Consider the following 16,223-nt stretch of genomic DNA (forward strand, 5'->3'; position numbering starts at 1 on the left):
GTCCCTCTGTGTTTCTGTACTCCTGATGGTCCAGCCATTTATTGTACAGCTCCCCCTTACATTAGATCTCCCGAAATGCATCACTTCGCATTTATCTTGATTAAATTCTATCTGCCATTTTTCCGCCCAATGTTCCAGCCTATCTATATCCTGCTGTATTCACTGACAATGTTCATCACTATCCGCAACTCCAGCAATCTTTGTGTCGTCCGCAAACTTACTGATCACACCAGCTACATCCTCCTCCAAATCATTTATATATATCACAAACAGCAGAGGTCCCAGTGCAGAGCCCTGCAGAACACCACAAGTTACAGACCTCCAACCGGAAAAAGACCCCTCCACTGTTACCCTCTGTCTTATATGGCTAAGCCAGTTCTCCACCCATCTAGCTAGCTCACCTTTTATCCCGTGAGATTTAACCTTTTGCACCAGCCTGCCATGAGGGACCTTGTCAAACGCTTTACTAAAATCCATATAGACGACATCCACGGCCCTTTCCTCGTCAATCGTTTTTGTCACCTCCTCAAAAAACTCAACCAAATTTGCGAGGCATGACCTCCCTCGTACAAAACCATGCTGTCTATTGCTACTGAGATTATTCAGTTCTAAATGCGCATATATCCTATCTCTAAGAATCTTCTCCAACAATTCCCCTACCACCGACGTCAAGCTCACCTGCCTATAAATGTCCGGGTTATCCTTCCTACCCTTCTTAAATAACGGGACAACATTTGCTATCCTCCAATCCTCTGGGACCTCACCTTTGTCCAGCAAAGAGACAAAGATTTCTGTCAGAGGCCCAGAAATTTCATCTCTTGCCTACCTGCGGAGTCCAGGATAGATGCCATCCGGCCCTCGGGATTTGTCTGTCTTAATGTTTCCTAAAGAACCTAACACTTCCTTCCTTGTAATTGAGATTTTTTCTAACGGGTCAACACATCTCTCTGAGACACTACCAGTGAACATGTCCCTCTCCTTTGTGAATACTGATGAAAAGTATTCGTTTAGGATCTCACCTACTTCCTTTGCTTCTCAGCATAATTCCCCTCCTTTGTCCCTGAGTGTTCCGATTCTTTCCCTAACAACCCGCTTGTTCAGAACATATGTATAAAATGCCTTAGGATTCTCCTTAATCCTGTCTGCCAAGGACATTTCGTGACCCCTTTTTGCCCTTCTATCTCCCTGTTTAGGTTATTTTCTGCTTTCTCTGTATTCCTCCAGTGCTCCATCTGTTTTTAGCTGCCTGGACCTCATGTATGCCTCTTTTTTCTTTTTGATTAGACCCACAATTTCACTGGTTATCCACGGCTCTCGATTCCTACCTTTCCTATCCTTCCTCTTTACAGGCACATGCTTGTCCTGCAGTCCTATCAACTGCTACTTAAAATACTCCCACACGCCAGTTGTGGATTTATCCTCGAACTGCCTCTCCCAATCAACAGCCACCAAATCCTGCCTAATCCGGCTTTAGTTAGCCTTCCCCCTATTCAGCACCTTACCCAAAGGACAAGACTCATCTTTTTCCATTACTATCCTAAAGTTTACAGAATTGTGGTCACTATTTGCCACATGTTCCCCCACTGAAACTTTGATGACCTGACCGGGCTCATTCCCCAGGACTAGGTCCAGTATAGCCCCCTTTCAATTGCCCTGTCAACATATTATTCCAAAGGACCTTCCTGTACGCATTTTATAAATTCTTCCCCGTCCAGGTACCCAGCCCTAAGCGATTTCCAGTCTATGTGAGGGAAATTAAAGTCTCCCACTACAACAACCCTATTTTTTCTGTACCTGTCCAGAATCTCCTTACATATCCGTTCTTCAACTTCCCGTGGGCTGTTGGGAGGCCCGGAGTATACCCCCAGCATAGTGACTGCGCCCTTCCTGTTTCTGAGCTCCACCCACAGTGACTCGTTACCTGACCCTTCCAAATTGTCCACCCTCTGTACCGCTGTAATATGCTCCCTAACCAGCATTGCTCTCATAGCCCCTCCTCTGTCTCGCCTAAAACACTTATACCCTGGAATATTCAAATCCTAATTGAATGGCGCATGCCTAATTGACAGGGGGCACTCCTAATTGACAGGTGGCACGCCTAACTGACAGGGGGAACTCCTAATTGACAAGGGCACTCCTGATTGACGGGGGGCCCTCCTAATTGACAGGGGCACTCCTAATTGAGACTCAGCACTCGTAACTGAAAGAGTCGCTGCTCCAAATCTAAATAAGTTGCATTCCAAACCGCTATAAGTGCACTCCAAATCGAGATAGGGGGCACTCCAAATCGAGATAGGGGGCATTCCTAATGGAGATATAGGTGGCATTCCAATCGAGATAGGGGGCACTCCAAATCGAGATATGGCGCGCACTCCAAACCAAGATAGGGTGGGCACTCCAATTCGAGATAGGGGGCACTCCAAATCGAGATATGGGGGGCATTCCAAACCGAGATATGCAGGGCACTCCAAATCGTGATACGGGGAGGTTGGAAAACTCCAAATCGAGATATGGGGGGCACTCCAAATCGAGGGATTGGAGGATCTTCAAATCGAGATATGGGAGGAACCGCAAACCCAGATATGGGGGGCACTCCAAATCGGGATATGGGGGTGCACTCCAACTCGAATGGGGGAAATCCAATTCGAGATAATGGCACACCTAGTCAAGGTAGGGGCATGCCTAATTGACAGAGGGCACTCATAATAGACAAGGGACACTCATAATTAACAAGGGGCACTCATAATTGACCCAGCCTCTCCTAATCGAAATAGTGAGCACTCCAAATTGAGATGGGAGCATTCCAAATCAAAATAGGGGGCATTCCAAATCGAGATATAGGGCATTCCTAATTGACCCGGGGCACTGGAAATTGACATTTGGAACTCATAATCGATCGGGGGCACTCCGAGTTGACACTGGCACATAATTGACAGGGGGCGCACCTAATTCACCCAGGTATTCCTGATTGGCGGGCCACCCCTAATTGACAGGGTCACCCCTAATTGACGAGGCCACCCGTAATTGACAGGGGGCCCTCCTAATTGACATTGGGGCACTCCTCATAGTCATGGGGGGGGGGGGGCGGGCACTTGTCATCGAGATGTGGGGCACTTGTCATCGAGACAGGGAACACTCTAAATCGAGATGGGGGTCACTCCAAATCGAGATCGGAGATGCTCCTAATTGAGATCGGGGGCACTCCAAATCGAGATAGGGGTCACTACAAATCGACACGTGTACTGGTAATTCACAGGGGGCACACCTAATTGACCTGAGCAGTCAGAAATGACAGGGGGTACTCATAATGGAGACTGGTATTCCTAATTGTCTGGTGGCACTCAAAATGGGCAGGGGGCACTCAGAATTGACAGGGGGCAATCCTAATTGACCAGGGCACTCATAATTCACCCGGAATTGACAGGGGTCACTCCTAATTGACTCGGGCACTCATATTTGAGATTCGGGCACTCATAATTATTCGCTGCTCCCATAACTGAAATAGTCGGTCTCCAAATCTAAATTGAGATAGAAGGCTCTTATTCGAGTTAGGGGATGCTCCAAATTGGGATGGGGTACTCTAAATCAGGATAGTGAGCAATCTAAATTGAGATAAGGCACACTTCAAATTGAGATAGAGGTCTCTCTTATTGGAGATGGGGGAAGCCGGGAGTTGTGGGTGTTGCTGGATGTTTACTCTGGGCTCTGAGAGCCTCATTCCCCCATCATTAAGAGCAAAGGTGCTGCAGCAGGAGCATCAAGAGCACCCGGGGCAGCTGCCAATGAAATAAATAACAAGACACTGTTTGTGGTGCTGCCCAAATGGAAGAGTAGTGGGAGTAGTGGTCTGGGTAGTGGGGCGGTTGGGGGGTGAATAAGGGATACACACACAGATCACTGTTTCCCTTATTCACCACACCCCGCTACCCAGACCGATCGCCACTCCTGCCCCCTTCCCCCCACCGATCGCCCGCAGAGTGACAGCGGACCCCCTGCACCCCCACCAGAGATCCATCTGCGCCCCCGCCCCCACCGCCCGAGATACACCCTCGCTCCTGCTTGTCACTCCGGGTCCGCTTTCTGTGCTTTCTGCGGGTCGGGTGCGGTCCGACACGGGCGCACTTTCTCCAATTTATTTCTAACTGCGCATGATCAGTTCCGAGATCTGATCGTTCCGGCCGCACTAAGCCCCGTCCACAGCGGGAATAGGACTGGAGATGGCTGAAAGTGTATGGGGGCGTCTGGAAGCAGACTTCTAAGTCGGATCCGTACTTTACCCAGATTTCACTTAGAATGAAAATAGTAAAATCGGGCCCTCTGTGTTAAATGCAAATATAATTCTCTAAGTTGAGAGAGACACCAATCTTGTAAATGCATTTTCGTGAAATCTAATACAACTGGGTCCAATTCATTACAAGCATTATCATACAGTATCTTGTTTGTATTTATTATAACGAAACCATTTTGAGGTGCAGGACACGAATACTTAATTGGTGGAGATGAGGGAGTAGAGCAAAATTCATATTCAAATGTACCATGTGCCAAGGAGGGTACCGAAGGGTTAGGTTAACTATCTAATGTACTGACCCTCTGACATTGCAGCACCAGCTCAGTACTGACTCTCTGACAGTGCGGCATTCCCTCAGTACTGACCCTCTGACAGTGCGGTGCTCTCTCAGTACTGACCCTCTGACAATGCAGCACTCCCTCAATCTGACCCTCTGACAGTGCAGCACTCCCTCAGTCCTGATCCTCTGGTAGTGCAGCACTCCCTCAGTACTGACCCTCCCACAATGCAGCACTCCCTCAAACTGGCCCTCTGACAGTGCGGCACTCCCTCAGGACTGATCCTCTGACAGTGCGGTGCTGTCTCAGCACTGACCCTCTGACAATGCAGCACTCCTTCAATCTGACCCTCTGACAGTGCGGAACTCCCTGAGTACTGATCCTCTGACAGTGCAGCTCTCCCTCAGTACTGATCCTCTGACAGTGCGCCCTCAGTAGTGCACCAGTGTTTGCCTCAAGTGTTCAGGTCTCTGGAACATTCCCAGTGAACTACCACTGCTAGACAGAGACAAAACACATTGTGAAGAGCAAGGGCAATTGACAGAGACTGGAGAAGAATTGAACAGGTAACTTGCTGGAATTCAGGAACATTCAATACAGTAAGTGGTTTCTCGACTCTGTTGGTGAAGCAGTTGATGTAATCCAGGCCTGTGTTAACTCGAGTGAGGCGAGGTGCTCTCCCTATCTCTTTCTGTAAGGTAGCACTGAGTTCCCTGTCACTGATATGGACAATGGGCCAACTTCTCCCCACAGTAACAAAGTCAGAGTGTTGGAAAGAGGACCATTACCTTCGTTCACGGGGAAAAAATTATCCGGGAGATCTCCTGGTTTCTTCAACTCCTGGCAATCCTCCCTGGTATCCACCCCCATAGACGGCAGCCGGAGCAGATGGTTTTTCGGGGTCGGGACATTCCCCTCATCTCTCTCTCACATTCTGAACTCCTTTCAGGATGAAGAACCTCCTGGGGTTCCCCTTAATAGCTTTCCAAAAAAGCGATGGAGACTCAATTAAGGAAAGTTGGCCTGTCAGCTACAACTCTCACCAGCTTCTCCAGATGCAGCAGATAAAACATTCTTTCTGATTATATCACAGCTTGATATGGTTGCTGCTCTGCCCAAGACAGCAAGAAACTACAAACGATCATGAACAAAACCCAGTCCATCACTCAAACCAGCCTCCCATTCATTGACTCCATCGACACTTCCCGCTGCCTCGGGAAAGGCAGCCTGTATAATTAAGGACCCTACGCACCCCGGACATTCACCCTTCCACCTTCTTCCGTCAGGAAAAAAGATACAAAAGTCTGAGGGTACGTACCAACGGACTCAAACACAGCTTCTTCCCTGCTGCTGTCAAACTTTTGAATGGTCCTACCTTGCATTAAGTTGGTCTTTATCTACACCCTTGCTGTGACTGTAACACTACATTCTGCACTCTCTCGTTTCCTTTTCCTCTACGTACTCTATGAACGGTATGTTTTGTCTGCATAGTGCGCAAGAAACAAAACTTTTCGCAATACATGCGACAATAATAAATCAAATTAAATAAGGGTTTCACGATTCTCCAACCTTTGTAATCCCTTCTGAGTTATTCAAGGTTCTCCAGGGTCAAAAGTTTTACCTTCAGCTTCAGTGTACGCCTCGCCCACTTTGTGGGTTTTCAGTTGGTGATGCTCGTCCAGGAGGAGACAGTGGTCAGAAGAGAATGCCGGCTTGGCATCGGTGGACATTACTGTGAACTTTTGCGACAGGAGGGCCATCCTGGAGCGGACAGACCCATCTGGCAGCAACCATGCTGATCTATACTGCACTCCATCTGCAGGGTTGTTGAAGACATCGTATTTCTTTGATTCTTTCTCTCATTGCTGACAGTGCGCAGTTTGCTGTCAGCCCTGCCTTATCTTCGAGTCTCCATCTTGTGCTTAATCCTGCCCCAGCTGTGTGAGTTTGCTGGGTTAACCCCACACTCCAGTGACAGTTTAAACAGGGCTTTTATTTGTTTGAAATCAAAATGTTAATCAGTCATTGTCTGTTTCTTTGCCACCATGTTTTGTGTGTGCGTGTGTGTGTTTTCTATATGTGTGTGTGTGTGCGTGTGTGTGTGTGTTCTATATGTGTGTGTGTGTCTGTCCAAGTTTATGTGTGTGTGCTTCTGTGTTCCGCAGTGTCAATTTTCCAGAATGTCACTCCATGATGAAATTGGTCATGAATTCTAAAACTGCCTGTGGCCCATTGCAAATCCACAATCATTTTAATATTAGCGAATCTTTCCCTGCGTCTCTCTGTGTGTCTGTCTCCATTAGACACTTGGTCAATTTGTCCGTCTCTGTCTCTCCCACATTGCCAGTCTCTCACATGCAGAGCTCTCGCTCTCTCACACACAGACAAAATCTCGCTGACACGCACACCCTCTCACAAACACATTCTCTCACACTATCTCACACAGCCAATCACACACTGAGTCAGTAAATCTTACACTCTCACACTCAAAGACAGATACTCATACACATGCACACACGCATGCACTCTCACAGTAAGAAACTCTGCCACCCAATCACACATCGCACACTCAATTGGAGTTTAAAAGGGTGAGAATGGATCTTATATCAATGATAAATTTCTAACAGGATTAGACAGGGTGGATTCCGAAAGACTGTTCCCGATGTGGGGGCGTCCGGAACTAGGAGTCATAGTTTGAGAATAAGGTAAACCTTTTAGAACTGAGGTCAGGAGATTTTCTTTTCCTCCAGAGGGTGATTCACGTGTGGAATTCGCGACCACCAACTCTCCCACACATACTCTCACGCATTCCGGGGTATAAGTGTTTTAGGCGAGACAGAGGAGGGGCTAAAAAAGGTGGGGGAGTAGCGATATTAGTTAAGGAGCATATTACCGCGGTGCAGAGGGTAGACAACTTAGAGGGGTCATGTACTGAGTCGCTGTGGGTGGAACTCAGAAACAAGAAGGGTGCAGTCACTATGCTGGGGGTGTACTACAGACCACCCAACAGCCCACGGGAAGTGGAGGAAAGGATATGTCAGGAGATTCTGGATAGGTGCAGAAAACATAGGGTTGTTGTAGTGGGGGACATTAATTTCCCTGGCACAGACTGGAAATAGCTTAGAGCTGGGGGTCCAGACGGGGAGGAATTTGTAAAATGCGTACTGGAAGGTTCCTTGGAACAGTATGTAGATAGCCCGACGAGAGAGCGGGCTATACTGGACCTAGTTCTGGGAAATGAGCCCGGTCAGGTCGTCAAAGTTTCGGTAGGGGAACATGTGGCAAATAGTGACCACAACTCTGTTAACTTTAGGATAGTAATGGACAAGGATGAGTGCTGTCCTACGGGCAGGGTGCTAAATTGGGGGAAGGCTGACTATAGCCGGATTAGGCAGGAATTGGTGGATGTTGATTGGGAGAGGATGTTCGAGGGTAAGTCCGCGTCTGGCATGTGGGAGTCTTTTAAGGAACTATTGATAAGGCTGCAGGATAGGCATGTGCCTGTAAAAAGGAAAGATAGGAAAGGTAGTATTCGAGAGCCGTGGATAACCAGGGAAATTGAGGATCTGATTAAAATGAAAAAGGGAGGCGTACGTTAAGTCCAGGCAACTGAAAACAGATGGAGCTCTGGAGGAATACAGAGAGAGTAGGAAATAACTCAAACGGGGAGTTAGAAGGGCAAAAAGAGGTCACGAGATGTTCTTGGCAGGCAAGATTAAGGAGAATCCTAAGGCATTCTATTCATACGTTAGGAACAAAAGAGTTGTCAGGGAGAAAATCGGACCTCTCAGGGACAAAGGAGGGGAATTATGCTTAGAACCCAAGGGAATAGGGGAGATCCTAAATGAATACTTTGCATCGGTATTCACGAAGGAGAGGGGCGTGTTAACCGGGAGTGTCTCGGAGGGAGGTGTTGACCCGTTAGAGAAAATCTCCATTACAAGAGAGGAAGTGTTAGGTTTTTTAGGGAACATTAAAACTGACAAAGCCCCAGGGCCTGATGGCATCTATCCTCGACTGCTCAGGGAGACGAGAGATGAAATTGCTGGGCCTCTGATGGAAATCTTTGTCACTTCTTTGGACACGGGTGAGGTCCCTGAGGATTGCAGGATAGCGAATGTGGTCCCGTTGTTTAAGAAGGGTAGCAGGGATAACCCAGGAAATTATAGGCCGGTGAGCTTGACGTCCGTGGTAGGGAAGTTGTTGGAGAGGATTCTTAGAGACAGGATGTATGTGCATTTAGAACGGAACAATCTCATTAGTGACAGACAGCATGGTTTTGTAAGAGGGAGGTCGTGCCTTACAAATTTGGTGGAGTATTTTGAAGAAGTGACAAAAACGGTTGATGAAGGAAGGGCCGTGGATGTCGTCTATATGGATTTCAGTAAGGCATTTGACAAAGTCCCACATGGCAGGTTGGTTAAGAAGGTTAAGGCTCATGGGATACAAGGAGAAGTGGCTAGATGGGTGGAGAACTGGCTTGGCCAAAGGAGACAGAGGGTAGTGGTCGAAGGGTCTTTTTCCGGCTGGAGGTCTGTGACCAGTGGTGTTCCGCAGGGCTCTGTACTGGGATCTCTGCTATTTGTGATATATATAAATGATTTGGAAGAAGGTGTAACTGGTGTAATCAGCAAGTTTGCGGATGACACGAAGATGGCTGGAATTGCGGATAGCGAAGAGCATTGTCGGGCAATACAGCAGGATATAGATAGGCTGGAAAATTGGGCGGAGAGGTGGCAGATGGAGTTTAATCCGGATAAATGCAAAGTGATGCATTTTGGAAGAAATAATGCAGGGAGGAGTTATACAATAAATGGCAGAGTCATCAGGAGTATAGAAACACAGAGGGACCTAGGTGTGCAAGTCCACAAATCCTTGAAGGTGGCAACACAGGTGGAGAAGGTGGTGAAGAAGGCATATGGTATGCTTGCCTTTATAGGCTGGGGTATAGAGTATAAAAGCTGGAGTCTGATGATGCAGCTGTATAGAACGCTGGTTAGGCCACACTTGGAGTACTGCGTCCAGTTCTGGTCGCCGCACTACCAGAAGGACGTGGAGGCATTGGAGAGAGTGCAGAGAAGGTTTACCAGGATGTTGCCTGGTATGGAGGGTCTTAGCTATGAGGAGAGATTGGGTAGACTGGGGTTGTTCTCCTTGGAAAGACGGAGAATGAGGGGAGATCTAATCGAGGTATACAAGATTATGAAGGGTATAGATAGGGTGAACAGTGGGAAGCTTTTTCCCAGGTCGGAGGTGACGATCACGAGGGGTCACGGGCTCAAGCTGAGAGGGGCGAAGTATAACTCAGACATCAGAGGGACGTTTTTTACACAGAGGGTGGTGGGGGCCTGGAATGCGCTGCCAAGTAGGGTGTGGAGGCAGGCACGCTGATATCGTTTAAGACTTACCTGGATAGTCACATGAGCAGCCTGGGAATGGAGGGATACAAACGGTTGGTCTCGTTGGACCATGGAGCGGCACAGGCTTGGAGGGCCGAAGGGCCTGTTTCCTGTGCTGTACTGTTCTTTGTTCTTTGTTCTTTGCATAGGCTCACTCACACATGCTCACAAACACAATCTCACTGATAATCTCTCTCTCTCTCTCCCTCTCGCTCTCTCTCTGTCTCACACACACGCACGCACAAACACACACAAAAGAACGCAAACATACACACAATCAAAGAACAAAGAACACTGTAGCACAGGAACAGGCCGGCCCTCCAAGCCTGCGCCGATCATGTTTCCCTATCCTGACCAACCGCTTATATCCCGCTATTCCCCGCTTGTAAATATGCCTATCAAGATATGTCTTAAATGTGGCTGAAGTGACTGCCTCAGTTGCCAGTGCGTTCAAGGCCCCCATCACCCTCTGTGTAAAAAACTTCCCCGCACATCTCCACTGAACCTTTCCCTCCTTATCTTGAACTTATGCCCCCTTGTAGTTGTCATGTCTGCCCTGGGAAATAGCTTCCAACTGTTCACCTTATCTATACCTCTCATAATTTTTAAAACTTTTTTCCGATGGTCCCTCAGCCTCCGTCTTTCCAGGGACAACAATCCCAGTTTATTCAATCTCCCCTCATAACTATTGCCAGGCAACGTCCTGGTAAAACTTTTCTGTACCCTGTCCACATCCTTCTGGCAGTGTGGTGACCGAAATTGGACACAGAAAACCATGCACACACATGCACACACTAACAGACAAACGTAAAGTTTTGCATGCGCGCACGTGCACACACACACACAAACAAACACACACACACACACAAACACACACACACACTAGCTCTCCGATGAATATTTACGTGCTCACTAATTTCAAGCACTAGCATGACCTCAGTGAACAGCCAGTCTCTGTAATAAGATGCCCAGTGTTATGAATAAAATTGATGCCTGGCGGAAACAAATGAACATAAGAACAGGAGAACGAGGAGCAGAATAGGCCACCTGGCCCCTCGAGCCTGCTCTCCCATTCAATAAGATCATGGCTGATCATTTCGTGGACTCAGCTCCACTTACCTGCCCGCTCACCAGAGCTCTTCGTTCCTTTCCTGTTCAAAAATCTATCTATCCTTGCCTTAAAAACGTCCAATGAGGCAGCCTCAACTGCTTCACTGGGCAGGGAATTTCACAGATTCACAGCCCTTTGTGTGAAGAAGTTCCTCCACAACTCAGTCCGAAATCTGCTTCCCCTTATTTTGAGGCCGTGCCCCCTACAACAACAGAGCAAGGGCCCGATTTTATCATTTTCATTCTAAGTGCCGAATGTGGGCATAGTACCGATCTGACTTAGCAATCTGCTTTCAGGCGCCCCCGTACGCTCTCAGCCATCTCCAGTCCCATTCGCGCTGTGGGCGGGGCTGAGCGCTGCTGGAACGTTCTGAGCTCTGATCTGTGCATGCGCAGTTAGAGAAAAACTGGAAAAAGCGCGCCCGTGTCGGATCATTCCCGACCTGCAGAAAGCAGAGAAAGTGGCCCGGCAGTGACAAGCGGGAGCGAGCGTGTATCTCGGGGTAAGACGGCGCGGGGTGGGGGGGCGCAGATGGATCTCTGGTGGGGGGGGCAAATGGATTTCTGGTGGGGGTGCGGGGGGCTCAGGGGGTACCGCTGCCACTCTGTGGGTGATCGGTGTGGTGGGGGGGGGGGGGCGGGGGGCAGGGTGGCCATCGGTCTGGGTAGCTGGGGGTGGAGATAAGGGGGACAATGATGTGTGTGTGTGTCCATTATTGACCCCCCCCCCCACTACCCAAACCGATCGCCACCACTGCCCCCCTCCCCCCCACCGATCGCCCACAGAGTGGCAGCGGACCCCCTGCATCCCCCACCAGAAATCCATTCTCCCCCATCACCAGGGATGCATCTGACCCCCCACCAGAGATCCATCTGCCCCCCCTATCCGAGATACATTTTAGCCGCCTCCCCCCCCCCACCCCGCCGCCCAAGACCACGATCCGGCTTCACTCCCCCCCCCCCCCCCCAATACAACGATCTGGCCTCACTCCCTCCCCCCCTCCTCCCATAGAGACTGGTCCGGCCCCAGCTCCCCCCCCCCCCCTCCATACAATGATCTGGCTCACTCCACCCCCCGACTCTTAGACGACGATCTGTCCTCCCCCCCCCTTCCAGAGAATGGTCTGGGCTCACTCCAACCCCCCCTCCCCCACCCCCCCTCCACCTCACCCCCCCCCACCCGCCGCCAGAGATACATCTGACCTGCCTCCCCCTCCTCGCCCCCCAACCAGACAGCGATCGGCCCTCTCCGCGCCCCTCCCCTCCCGCCAGAGATACATCTGACCCGTCTCCTCCTCCTCCCCCGCAACCAGACAACGATCGGACCTCTTCGTCGCCCCCGCCAGAAATACAACTGACCCGCCTCCTCCTCCTCCCCCCGCGCCCCCAAACCAGACAACGATCTGACCTCACTCCCCGCCTCCCCCCTCCAACCAGAGAATGAGCTGGCCCGCCTCCCTCCTCCCCCCCTTCACTGATCTGAGCCAGAGAGCCGGTGGAAACACTGAACGCGTTCTTCAGAGTCTGGAGCACCCGCTTCAGACTTTTATTTAGCAAGTCGCTAAAAGCGCGATTCCGGACCGGCAAACGCGGTGGTAAAGTCAGGAATGCTGATAGAGTTGGGCGGGCAGTTCATTAATTCGATTTAAATGCCACCGGACGATCGTCATGAAGGCACGCTGCTTGTTTTATCTTTTCTACTGGGATAATGGTCGCATTCTTGAAGCAGATAGGGAACTCAGATTGTTGTAAAGAGAGTTTGAAGATGACTGTGAATACCCTCGCCAGTTGATCCATGCAGGTTGTGAGTGCTTGTCCGGGGACCGCATCCGGGCCAGTCGCTTTCCACGGGTTGACTTCCGAGTAGGCTGTTCTGACATCTGCAATGGTGACCTCAGACACAGCTTCATCCGAGGTGTCCGGGGTGGAGGACATGCTGCCGCTGACCTCGTGCTTAACACAGGCATAAAACACATTGAGCTTATTAGCGAAGGGTCGGTTGGAGCCAGCGATTTTACATGCCCTGATCTTGTAGCCTGCTATGTCTTGCAGACTTTGGCATAGCCGGTGGGGGCCCGTGTGGCTCGGATGGGACAAAAGCTTGGTCCGGTTCTGGCTTTTTGACATCTTTGATGGATATGTGTGGATCATATCTGGCTTTCTTTTATCGGTCAGAGTTGAACGCCTCAGACCTAGACCTCAGTAACCAGTGGATATCCCTGTTCATCCATGATTTCTCGTTGGCAAACACACGGAATATCTTGTTGGGCACACAGTCTTCTACACACTTCCTCATGAAATCAGTTACTGTAGTGGCATTCTCGTTCAGGCTGGTGGAAGAGTTTTTAAATACTGACCAGTCCACGGACTCTAAACAGTCACATAGGAGGTCTTTCGATTCCTCAGACCAACATTGCATGACATTATTTGATGGATCATCCCGCTTTAGCCTTTGTGTGTAAGCCTGTAGCAGGAGCACAGCCTTGCGGTCTCTCTCTTACCCCAGTTGCATCTTTCCTGATGCACACACTCTCAAAGAACAAAGGGCAAAGAAATGGACAGCACAGGAACAGGCCCTTCGACCTAGGGCAGCACGGTAGCACAGTGGTTAGCACTGATGCTTCACAGCTCCAGGGACCTGCGTTCGATTCACGGCTTGGGTTGCTGTCTGTGTGGAGTTTGCACATTCTCCTCGTGTCTGCGTGGGTTTCCTCCGGGTGCTCCGGTTTCCTCCCACAGTCCAAAGATGTGCGAGTTGGGTTGATTGGCCATGCTAAAATTTCCCTTAGTGTCCTGAGATGCGTAGGTTAGAGGGATTCGTGGGTAAATATGTAGGGATATGGGGATAGGGCCCGGGTGGGATTGTGGTCGGTGCAAACTCGATGGGCAGAATGACCTCTTTCCGTGCTTCAGCGTTTCTATGATTCTATGACCCTCCAAACCTGTGCTGATCATGCTGCCGTATTTTAAAATAAAACCTGCTGCGCTTACTCGGTCTGTATCCCTCTTACCTCCTATTAACGTATCAATCCAGATGCCTCTTAAAAGTTGCTCATGATTCCACCACCTCCTCTGGCAGCGCGTTCCAGCCACCGACACTCTGCATGATAAACAATCCCCGCACATCTGCTTTAATATTTCCTCCCGCATTTGGAACCACTGCCCCCTTGTAATTGACATTTCCACCCTTGGAGAAAAGCCTCTGTCTATCCATCCTGTCTGTGCCTCTCACAATTTTGTAGACCTCTATCAGGTCTCCCCTCAGCCTCCGTCTTTCCAGTGTAAACAATCCTGGTTTATTCAACCTCTCCTCATAGCCAGAGGAGCTGACTTTTCTTTAAGTTAAATTACTGTTATGAACGCCATTCCTCTCACAGTAACTGCTTCCCTCATCATCACGCACTCACTCCCGCCCCATCTATCCTTCTGTCTTCCTCCTTTTCACTTCCAGTCGCTCAGAGTCTTCCTCTCTCACTCTTATCCATTCATTTTCCCAGCCTCACACCCTTTATAGATTCAGCCCATCCCACCATTCGTCCCTCTCTCTCGTACTCATCGCTCTCCTTCCACATCTGGGCACGTTTCTGAACACTGTATCAGATGTGGGTCCAGTGTCATTTGGAGCCTGTGCATTGCTCTTCACAGTTAAATCTGTTATTTTACTGCTCTAAGAGGTGATGTGTTTGTATCTGCTGCAGGGCCTGAATGTTCTGAGATGTCCCATTGTTTCTGAATATTTGCGTTTGAGAAGCTGTATTAGATTTCGAGATAAAAAAACAAATTTCCTTGCAGACCAAATAGTTCCAAATTATTGATCAACAGAATTTCGCAATTTATGCCAAACTCTAATCCACTTCAATCACATCACAGCATATCCACAGTTAAATATCACACAGACAGACACGGTAACAATTGAAACTCGATTACTGATATGTCACAGTCCAGTGACAGATATCACTGAAACAATGTGAGATCCAGAGATGGGACTGATGGTGTTTGAGTGGACAGAATCTTTCCAATTGTTATTAGTTGATAAATGTGATCAACAGAATCCAGTGATTGGAAAGAAGTAAGTCAATCCTAAAAATAAATATTTTCCATCACTGAACTCAATGTCGTAATCTGTTTGTTCATATATTTTTAAAAACAACTTCAAACCAGGTTGCTGCCACAATGTCCCTAAGGTGACTTTACAGTGTATAAATTAAAGGCTTTGGGAATATAGAACCTCAGATGTTAAAGTCAGAGAGACTGCCAGCAACTCGAAGGGACACATCACTTCACACTGAAAATGATGTATCCAGTTCGGATAGCTGAGAAAATATTCTACCCAATCATCGCCATTATTGGTGTTCCCGGTGAGTGACTCTAACAATTGAGGTTGTGCAAATTTATGTTTGAACGGCTCTCTGATTCTAAACTCTGACTGAAAATGCTCCATGCTGATCTCGTGATCACTGTTATAAAGACACCAGGTCAACGATGTAATTTACTTAAATCAAATGCTTGCAATATCTCTGTGTTTTTAATCCTTTTCATCGACTGACAATGAGCCGCTGTATGTTATTCACGGGCTCACTACTCAATGAAGTTGATGTACTGAGTAGTGAACGACTTAATCTTATCTATTGTAAGATTGGACCTCAGTGAAGGTGATCTCTCTGAAATAATGTTCAGTGGGAGTAAGAATATAATGGAAATTTGAGTGTGGGTCACTAACCAGAGTGGAATACCTGACACCAGTGAACAAGTATTGCAGGGTATATTTGTCAGTGTAAAATTGTACTGATTGTGGTTCTTTCACCTGAGTGGAACATCTGATCGAAGTCTCCATTAATGTCTGGCACTATCTGTCCATGTAGAGCTGTATTGTGTTCAGGAAAATAATTGAAATGTAATAAGTTGTTACAATTTTAAATATATAATATTTTAATTTGGTGAGTGAGATGTCCATTCTGTGGAGCTACGTCAGTCTTTTGTCTTTGGAAAATGTTGAAAACAGGAAGAGTTTGGCTTTGTTTGGTGGTCTTTGTATGATGTGAAATTTTTCCATACCTCGGCTTTGTATTGAAAAGAAAGAGGTTTCACCTAGTTCCTGATATTTAAACAAACCAATTACAAAATGTACAGTATTCAGTGATTGTCAAA

This window comes from Mustelus asterias, unplaced genomic scaffold, assembly GCF_964213995.1.
Source record: "Mustelus asterias unplaced genomic scaffold, sMusAst1.hap1.1 HAP1_SCAFFOLD_192, whole genome shotgun sequence".
Lineage (NCBI taxonomy): Eukaryota > Metazoa > Chordata > Chondrichthyes > Carcharhiniformes > Triakidae > Mustelus > Mustelus asterias.